Raw genomic sequence first — 10,679 nt, forward strand, 5'->3', positions numbered from 1 at the left:
ACCTCGAAGGATGACCTTGACCATGACCTTTTACCACTCAAAATGTGCAGCTCAATGAGATACACGTGCATGCCAAATATCAAGTTGCTATGTTCAATATTTCAAAAGTTATTGCAAAACTTTACTATGTAATGTTTTAAAATTTTTACCTTTGACCTTGAATGATGACCTTGACATTTCACCACTCAAAATGTGCAGCCCAATGAGATACACATGCATGCCAAATATCAAGTTGCTATGTTCAATATTTCAAAAGTTATTGCAAAACTTTACTATATAAAAGTTTGAAATATTTGACCTTTGACCTTGAAGGATGACCTTGACCTTTCACCACTCAAAATGTGCAGCTCCATGAGATACACATACATGCCAAATATCAAGTTGCTATGTTCAATATTTCAAAAGTTATTACAAAACTTAACTGTAAGGTTAAAGTTTTTGGACAGAATGACAGACAGAAAGACAGACAGACAGGCCAAAAGCAATATACCCCAGATCATTCGATCCGGGGGCATAAAAAGTATTAATTAAGGACATTCAAATTTACACCCCACCATCCCTTTTTCTCGTATTGCTTTTTATTATTAAACTCATCCTCTACACTTGCGAAGAATACCTAAAAAATCCTGTTATATGTAATCAAGTTTGTTTAAATGTGTGTACTTTGATGCATTGCTGAACCTTCTGAATATCCTGAATAATGATATTGACATTGAACAAAACAAGGACATGCACTACTGTATCAGCAATGCAGATCTTTTTCCAGAAATTTGCACAGGAGAAAATATGTGATTTACAGTGCACTGGGTTACTCCTTTGAATTAATTTCATGTTAGGCACTGTACTTAAGAAAGTGCAATAATTGAACAAATATAAGTAAACTAATCAGCCTTTAAAAACCTGATGAATCTTTAATGTCTTTCATGATATTGAAGAATTACAGCAACACAAATTGGTGAGATAAAGTAATAAATTAAAGATTCAGGCACTAAGGTGCTTAAAGAGCCGGGGAAAAGGCATGAGTATTACAAGTATTGCAATTTATTATTTAGTTAAAAGATCATGTAAAGAATTGAATTTATGTTATAGCAGCATAATTTGATTCTGTGAAGTTTTGATACTATTCTTCTTTGACAGATTGTCATATTTCTCTTATATAATTTTGTATTTGTAAACATGTGGCTTGCAATTGTGTTCCTTATATCATAAAAAATGTATATATACAGACAACACACAAGCTGGGTTCATTACATGTCCATTTAATTTAGTTTTCCCTCAACACTATAACTTTTAATGATTACATAATTGTAATACAATCTCTGGAAATAACTGATAAACAGCTTATTTAAAGCGTCTCAGAGAAATCACAAAGGCGTCGCAAAGTTGTCAAAGCCCTGAAATAACAATAACAATATTCTACAATAATATAAATTGATACAGACTTACAATAACATTTAAGTATGTTATCATAAATAAATACTATGTTATTCATACATATCTAGTGGTCGTCAATATAAGGTCTCGCTATATTGTAGCACAATACCACGAAAACTAACAATAGATCGACAACTTACAATAGATCGAACTAGCATTACATTTCCAATGCTTATCATCAAAATAATAAAAGATACAAATCTGAACTTGATAAAAAATACATCCAATAACATGACATACCAATTGTGGATTGGCCTCCTATGACAGCTCATGACCCCAGTCTTGACTGCAGATGATGCCCAGTGCTGTGACTGCAATATTAGCTCATATGTGCAAGCATACAGAAAAGAAAGTGATCTTTGTTATGACTGTTAAATACAAAGAATTATGCTGCCATCATAAACAATACCAAGGTCAATGAAAACAACCATATTTAACTGATAAATACAATACCGACAAAAGCACTATTCAATGGCCATCTAGACTAGCATATTACTAATAAATTTACATAGTTAAAATACAACATACCTTTATAGAAAACAGAATAAAAGTGAAGAACAACTGCTTCAACCAATATGGATGACTGCTTTCCCGCAAATCGTGCTGAATGATACGCTTGCTTATATACCCTCATTATAATCTATTAGGGGTTACACCCAACTAGTTAAAGTTAAACCGGTTACACATTTCCCCCCTTTGAAAATGACGTCCCGTCATAGTCATAACGTATATATATTCATTCTTCATTTTGTCCATTGTCAACATATAAAACATAGTTCAAGTGCAACAGCATTCGCACTTAACATTATATATATATACATGTACACAATAATTATAGATAAAACCTGAAAAACGAAAAAAAATCAGTAATTATTTGATAATAAATACAGATGCAGCATCAATGTACCTGTCTATCTGCAACAAATTTACAATACATTATAACATTACTGTTAAATACAGCACCTAAACAATTATTCAAACAATCATTCAATCTCTCCTCCTCTCTGAAGGAATTGTGTCCTCACAAATATCTAAAAATCATAAAAATTGTTAAAATACATCTATACAAATTTCATAAAACATTTACTTCATGATAGCATTTACTATCTTTCTGACGATTTCACACTCCATACTCTTTAATATTCATGAAGACATTAATACTTCTAAAGCATGAAATCTATTGTCAAAAGGTCTGTTTACTAAACTAAACATATGAAAATCAGCATATTTAGTTGGTAATTTTCTATGCCGTTCAGATTTTCTAACAGGCTGTAGAGGTAATTGTCTTCTCTTTCTTTGCGCTGCATTGTTGGAATCTTGCTCTTGCAGTGCAGTGTCCCGAGTCGTGTTCTGATCGGTTTCTACTCCTGGCTCTGTGGATCCATTCCCAGCCTCTGCGATAATTTCACTCCTTCCCACTTGTTCCTCTTCCTCATCCGTATTCCTACCAGCTTCTACAGCCGGACAGCCATTTTCTATCGCGTTTTCTTCCCTCTCTGTTCCACTCACTTCTTCTCCAGCGGGTATGGGCTGAGTATGTACAACATCACTCGAGTCCATTCGTCTGTTAATAATCTTCTCCTCGTGTCTGTGGGCGTCCCCACAAATACTTGTTCTGGGAACATGTATAAAACTCGTACAATCCTCATCGGAACTGTCACTCTGGGACGGTTCATTTTCTTCCTTCATTAATCCAACTCCGGATGCATCCTTTCCTATTGCTTTAGAAATCCCCGCTTGCTCTATGACCTCGTGTATACTCTCTCCGTCCACATCTTCCCGAGCCTTCACTGGAAATATATGATTCCTGTGTAAAGTTTTCTGTGTACCACTTTCTACACCTTTAAGCCTGAATACCGGGATGTTTTCATGCGGTTGTTCTGTTATGATATATAGTTCTTCTTCATATTTGTCTGCAAGTTTATGTTTTCCTTCACCATGAGCCATTATCTTCACCAGGACATGATCTCCTACTTCAACCTTGGCTCCTCTTACTTTAAGGTCATATGAATGTTTCTGCTTTTCCTTTGCCTTTGAAATATACCTTTCTACAATTTCTCTTGTCGTTTTAATCCTATCTTTCAAATCTTCAATATATTCCTGACTTGTCTTATTACACGATTGTTCTTGTGATCTTTCAAATTTAGCATCAATAGGTAATTTAGGCTTCCTTCCAAACATCAATTCAAAAGGTGAAAATTTTGTTGATTCATGAGGCGAACAGTTGTAGGAATAAACTAATGAGTTAATGTATTTCTGCCAGTTACTTTTCTGTTCGTTTTCCAAAGTTCCCAGCATGTCTAGTAGAGTTCTATTAAACCTTTCTGGTCCGGCATTTCCCTGTGGATGGTATACAGATGTATGTGTTTTCTTCATGTTGGTGATATTACAAAGTTCTTTGATTAAATCAGATTCAAAGTTTGCGCCTTGATCAGAATGGAGTCTTCTTGGGATACCGAAATGAATGATAAAATTGTTGTAGAAAGCTTCTGCTGTCGTCTTGGCTGTCTGGTTTCTGGTCGGAATAGCTAGTGCGTACTTGGTAAAGTGATCTGTTATAACTAATATGCTGTTGAATCCTCCTTTTGCTGGTTCTAATGAGAGATAGTCAAAACAAACAAGCTCTAGTGGGTAGGTTGTGTGTACATTTACCAGAGGTGCTCTTGTGTTAGTTGCTGTTTTCCTTCTTAAACATCTGTCACACTTAGACACGTATTGCTCTACTTCTGAAGACATTCCTGGCCAAAAAAATCGCTCTCGTATCAGTTTCATCGTTCGTTCCTTTCCCGGATGTCCTACGTCTGTATGAAGACCTTTCAAAATATCACTTTTATAAACTTCAGGGATCACTAATTGTTCAATATGTGTACCTTGATCTTGAATATCTCTAAACAAAATACCTCTCTTGATCTTCAAATTAGCAAAGTTCTTCTTCATGTTAATGTCTTGCTTACTATGTATTTGTTGTGGTAGGCTCTTGTCAATAACTGCTCTTCTCCATTTGTCAACGGTAGGGTCAGATCTCTGTGCTCTCCGAATTTCACGCATTTCTATCTGTGCCAAAGGTTGTCCGAAATTGTCCGCTATGTCTACTACATTTAAAGATAAACAAGGTAACGTCTCAAAATAACATTCAATACTTTGAAGAGAATTGCATATAACTTTAACCACATTGTTATCTAGTACTACATGATTGTTCGAGTCTGAAACTTTTCCTGGTGGGTATCTACTTAAAGCATCAGCATCTGTGTTTTGTACGCCTGGTCTGTAAAAAATATCAAAATTATACTCTCCAATTGCTGCTGCCCATCTTTGACCTGTGGCATCTAATTTAGCTGAATATAAAACATAAGTTAGTGGATTATTATCAGTGTACACTGTAAAATGACTATGTGATAAATATTCTGAAAATTTCTCCGTAATGGCCCACTTCAACGCTAAAAATTCTAGTTTAAATGCGGAATAATTCTTTTCTGACTTTGTTAGTTGTCGGCTGGCATATGCTATCACTCTCTTCCTTTTGTCATCTTGTTGTTGGTATAAAACTGCTCCTAGTCCTTGTGTTGATGCATCTGTGTGAAGTTCAAAGGGTTTCTGGAAGTCAGGATAAGCTAAAATAGGTGGAGATGTAAGAATTATTTTCAATTTATCAAAGATCTGCTGGTTTTCTTCTGTCCATGTCCATTCTTTGGCATCTTTCTTCTGTTGTGCTTTCTTGCCTGTGGGGTGTGGAATTAATTCTGAGAGAGGTTTTGTAATTTTACTGAAATCTTTTATAAATCGCCTGTAGTAACCTGCAAATGCTAAGAAAGAATGAAGTTCACTAGGGTTTTGAGGTTTTGGCCAATTTCGTATCTTCTCAATCTTCTCGGGATCAGTTTCTATGCCTTCGTTGCTCACAATGTGACCTAAAAAGTTAACACGTTGTTTAAAAAATTGACATTTTTCAGGACACAGTTTCAAATTACACTCCTGCAATCTAGAAAGAACTAATTCTAACCGTTCTAAATGTTCAGACACGGTGCGGCTGAAAATAATCAGGTCATCTAAAAAAATAACACAAATTTTCATATTAAAATCACCTAAACACTCCTGCATTAGTCTTTGATAAGTAAAGGGACTATTGCATAACCCAAAAGCCATCTGATTAAATTCAAAGAAACCGAGTGGCCCCACTGTAAATCCGGTGCGTTCCTTGTGTTCTTCTAGAATTTCCACTTGGTGATATCCTGCTTTCATATCGAGGGTTGTAAAGTACTTGGCCCCTTCTAAGCAGTCAAAAATTTCTTCTGTTCTTGGTAAGGCAAATGAATCTTTGATGGTTCTGTCATTTAACATACGGTAGTCCACACAAAGTCTCAGTTTTCCATTCTTCTTTCTTACAAGGACTATGTTGGATGAAAAGGGAGATTTAGATGGTCTAATGATGTTGCAGGCTAGTAGTTGTTCTATATGTTGTCTTACTTCATTGATCATTCCAGGAGGAATTCTTCTGTGTCTCTGCTTAAATGGCCTTTCATCATGCAAGTCTATTCTGTGTTTGATTGATGTACAATTTCCAATATCTGTGTCGCTTGTAGAGAAAATGCTCCTGTGTTTCATTAACAGATCAGTTAAGGCTCGTTTTTGTTCAGAATCTAAAATGTTATCTTCATCAATGATGAGTTCCTTTACTATATTCTTTCTTTTGATGTCTAGATTTTCTTCCTCTAATCTGTCAAGTACTTCTGCTGTGACTTCTACTGGTTGTAGTTCACATAGTATAGCCTTCGGTGCCAAACATACTGTGTTGGTAGATAGATTGGTCAATGTGACGGTTAAACTCTTCTTCCCAGACATAACTAATGCTGGACTGACTTCTACAGTACTGGGTAGATTACTCTCTGTACATTCCTGAATGAGAGCTGATGTGACTAGATAATCCATTTCTTTGTCTGTGTAGGCTTGTACTGTCACTGTTTCATTTGGTTTTATTATCACTTGGTGTGGCACTCCGTTTCTGACGATAGCTATACAGTTGTTGTTCTGTTTTAATTTCTTCTCTCTGAGTACTATGCTTCTAAAACATAGATACCATGGTACATGCAGATCTGCCTTCTGTAAGAACCTATCTCCTAAATTTCCTTTACATTTATTTAAAAGTTCAGATAAAACATTAGTTCCTAAAATAACAGGTGTTCGTGCAGAATAAGCTATATCCGGTACAATCAAAAATAAACATGGCTGATTTTCAGACTTTGGAATACCTTTAACTGTTAAATCTGCTTCAATGAAACCTAAGTAGGGCAATATCTGTCCATCAGCACATTCCACGTGTAAAATTTCTGTCAGAGGCTGTAACTTGATATCTTTAAAGTTATTGGTGTAGAATGAGTTGGAAATCACACTAACACAGCTGCCTGTATCCAATAGTGCTTGGGTTTCAATGTTGTTGATGGATATGCTTGCTTCGTTGGATTCTCCTACTAATTTGGGATCTTTAGATGAAGTGCCCGCATTCGATCCCTCAATAAGAGCACTTACTCTTTTAAATTTCTGTTTCCGTATTTTCCCTTCTGCATATCATTGGGACAGTCTCTCGCAAAATGACCCCGATCACCGCATGCATAACATGGTCCTCTAAAATTGTTACTACCCAGTGGTCTGGAAGGTCTGTACATCCCTCTTCCTCCTCTTTGTAGTGGTGGCTGTTGAAATCTGCCTCTTCTTATACCTCTGCCTACATAGTAGTTGGGATTGTTGTTTCCTTTCTGAAGGTCTTCTATCTTCCTATTTAACTCATGAACCATGGCCTTTAATTCATTGATTTCTGACTTTTCTTCTTTTTCTGGCTTCTGGGCAACATTGCAGGTCCTTTTCTTGTCTGTCATTTGAAGGTCTTTTTCTAGTCTTCTTAACTCAATCTTGAATCTGTCGTAATCATCAATCGTGTCATACTTGTATTGGGCGATGTGTTTCAAGTCTAACTTCAGCCCTTGAAATAGAACTTGTTTAAGGATCTCATCATTTCCTCGCTTGATTGCCTTCAATTCTATGGCTCGGGCAAAGAGATCTTCTAGTCTTGAAGCATATGCAGTCACTTCTTCTGCGCCTTGAGTACATGAGTAGAATTTTCGCATCACAGACTCTTGGGACTCTATGTTACCATAAGTGCTCTCGAGCTTCTTCAGCACTTCGTGTAGAGATGCACCTGGTCCTAATCTGCGTAAAATATCACCTGCTGTACCTTTCATTGATCTTCTTAGTCCCAGCATAATTTGCTTCTCTGTAAATGTTCCCTCTGTCAACAGTGCATGTATTTCGTATCTAAAGGCATCCCAGGTTGCTTCCCCTTTGTTGTCTTCTCCAGAAAATGCTGAAAGTTTGGGGAAATGGTAGGTCCCTGTTTCTGGATAACTTGAAATTCTTGGCATGGAATACTCAAATGGACTCACCCTAGGTTTCCTCTCTTCGTCTGTTTTCTTTGTCAGTCGTCTCACAAAAAGACCTATATCTTCTCCACTCTCTGTCTGAGGATCCATGTTCAGTTCTCTGAGGGCATCTAGCAGCTTCTGTTCCTTTGTTGTAAGTGTACGCTCTTGTTCACATCCACCACTTGCTAGTCCACTCTTATCAGAATCCTCCTCTTCATGTGACCTACTAGTCATTATTTTTTCCAAATATAACAACTAATAAATAAAGAGACTTATAAAAATTGAAACTTGTACAATAAATACAAACTTGTATGACAAATTCACAAAATACACACAGAATTTTCTGGAAATCTGAAACTCTAAAATTGTGGAAACAAGTTTAATATTAAATTAATATTCCCACTGTTTACAGCACGAATGAAAAAACTTATTTAACAATTAAACTGCAAAACTGCCAAATAATACACTAAATGAGTTATAAACTCGCAAAAATTGTGTCCATCCTGAAAATAAAATGTCAAGGTCAAATAGTTGTCAACAATTTTCTGACAAGGTCACAGTGTACATGTCAATGAAATGTCAAATCCCCAACGAATAATACTAAGCAAGTGAAGCTTTCAGCACGATTGAAAATTAACTACCCGTTAATTTAATAGCTGTGCGATTTGAATGCTGGTCACCACCTCCAGACAAACAACACTTCTGAAATAAACTTGTTGGCCACTGAAAAGTACTGTAATAACACAAAACCAATCAAATATACCCTTATGTAAGGTTTTCAATATGATGGCAATATTACGAAGTATTTAAGAATAGTAAAGTTGCTTCAAATAGTGAGTAAATAGACTTGTTAGTTAAAGAAACCATCACCAAGGAATATGTTTTAAAATTGCTAAGGTATCATGCAATTGTGACACTTTCCCAATCAATTGTTTAATAATATAATTTTTTCCCCAGGATATTTAAAAAATTGCAGTTAAAAACAAAAGTTTTAAAACAACAACAAATTATTTACAGCATATGGACCACAATGGATTATTTACAATTAAATAAAGAAATTCAACTGCAATTTAATAAATAATGGCCTTCCACTATTGGTACTCACAAATACAAATGTGTTTTTCTCAATCACACGGTAATGTCAATGTCACACGCTCCAGTCACTTTGCAGGCACTGATGTTCTACTCGCTCCTAAAGATCGATCGTCGCTCCCAACAAATAATCGCTCGTTGCTCCCAATGATCGCTCAGAATGCCACCTGGATTGCTCCACTGCACACGCCAACTGCTCCGACCACTGGCTACCGAATAAGCTGTACGTCCTCCATACAACCAAAGATTTTCCACAATCTTTAACAATCATCAATACTCATTTATTTTTATTATTTTTTTAAAAATTAATGTTCAGTTCTTAAATGAGAGAAATCTAAAATATAACCACGTTGGGCGCCATTTGTGGCTTGCAATTGTGTTCCTTATATCATAAAAAATGTATATATACAGACAACACACAAGCTGGGTTCATTACATGTCCATTTAATTTAGTTTTCCCTCAACACTATAACTTTTAATGATTACATAATTGTAATACAATCTCTGGAAATAACTGATAAACAGCTTATTTAAAGCGTCTCAGAGAAATCACAAAGGCGTCGCAAAGTTGTCAAAGCCCTGAAATAACAATAACAATATTCTACAATAATATAAATTGATACAGACTTACAATAACATTTAAGTATGTTATCATAAATAAATACTATGTTATTCATACATATCTAGTGGTCGTCAATATAAGGTCTCGCTATATTGTAGCACAATACCACGAAAACTAACAATAGATCGACAACTTACAATAGATCCAACTAGCATTACATTTCCAATGCTAATCATCAAAATAATAAAAGATACAAATCTGAACTTGATAAAAAATACATCCAATAACATGACATACCAATTGTGGATTGGCCTCCTATGACAGCTTATGACCCCAGTCTTGACTGCAGATGATGCCCAGTGCTGTGACTGCAATATTAGCTCATATGTGCAAGCATACAGAAAAGAAAGTGATCTTTGTTATGACTGTTAAATACAAAGAATTATGCTGCCATCATAAACAATACCAAGGTCAATGAAAACAACCATATTTAACTGATAAATAAAATACCGACAAAAGCACTATTCAATGGCCATCTAGACTAGCATATTACTAATAAATTTACATAGTTAAAATACAACATACCTTTATAGAAAACAGAATAAAAGTGAAGAACAACTGCTTCAACCAATATGGATGACTGCTTTCCCGCAAATCGTGCTGAATGATACGCTTGCTTATATACCCTCATTATAATCTATTAGGGGTTACACCCAACTAGTTAAAGTTAAACCGGTTACACCGGCGCCCAACGTGGGACTCGAACCCACGACCCTCAAAAATACCGTATGGATGTGAATCACAACGAGACGTATATTTAGTAAAATATACGTCTCGTTGTGATTCACATCCATACGGTATTTTTCACACCTATCAGTCTATATATTATCAGTGGGACGAAACGTCCAATGCCTCCCTACACAAATATCAGAGGCACGAACTGGTAGTGGCACGAATTATCATAGTGTCGTGCTGTGGTAAAAGGTAATGGCCTATAAGTAAATATATCGTAAACAAACCATATGAATTAATTATTTAAAGGCCTTACCGAACATTCCACGCAGAATGGAGTTTTGTGTTCGTTCCTCGGAAATAAACAAACGTAATATTCCCGCGATGTTTACTGTGTCAATGTTTTATGTAGTCGTGAAAATAGCGTTTTTAACAATTCGTTACTC

General features: G+C 35.7%; 1 protein-coding gene and 1 long non-coding RNA gene across 3 annotated transcripts in view; both read right to left on the reverse strand.

Moving 5' to 3' along the window:
* The window catches only part of LOC127843022 (uncharacterized), a 118,663-nt gene that overhangs the window by 16,661 nt on the left and 91,323 nt on the right, over positions 1 to 10,679 (reverse strand). The gene's annotated exons all lie outside the window — the stretch shown is intronic.
* On the reverse strand, positions 1,239 to 10,223 carry LOC127843038 (uncharacterized). Of its 2 annotated transcripts, none has more exons than XR_008032056.1 (3): positions 10,087 to 10,223; positions 9,799 to 9,869; positions 1,239 to 1,394 (listed from the first exon to the last, which is right to left on the reverse strand). It is a non-coding gene; the product is annotated as an uncharacterized LOC127843038 (long non-coding RNA). The 2 variants fall into 2 exon arrangements; XR_008032055.1 differs by lacking the exon at positions 1,239 to 1,394 and adding an exon at positions 9,363 to 9,518.

The sequence above is a fragment of the Dreissena polymorpha genome, chromosome 8, assembly GCF_020536995.1.
Source record: "Dreissena polymorpha isolate Duluth1 chromosome 8, UMN_Dpol_1.0, whole genome shotgun sequence".
Lineage (NCBI taxonomy): Eukaryota > Metazoa > Mollusca > Bivalvia > Myida > Dreissenidae > Dreissena > Dreissena polymorpha.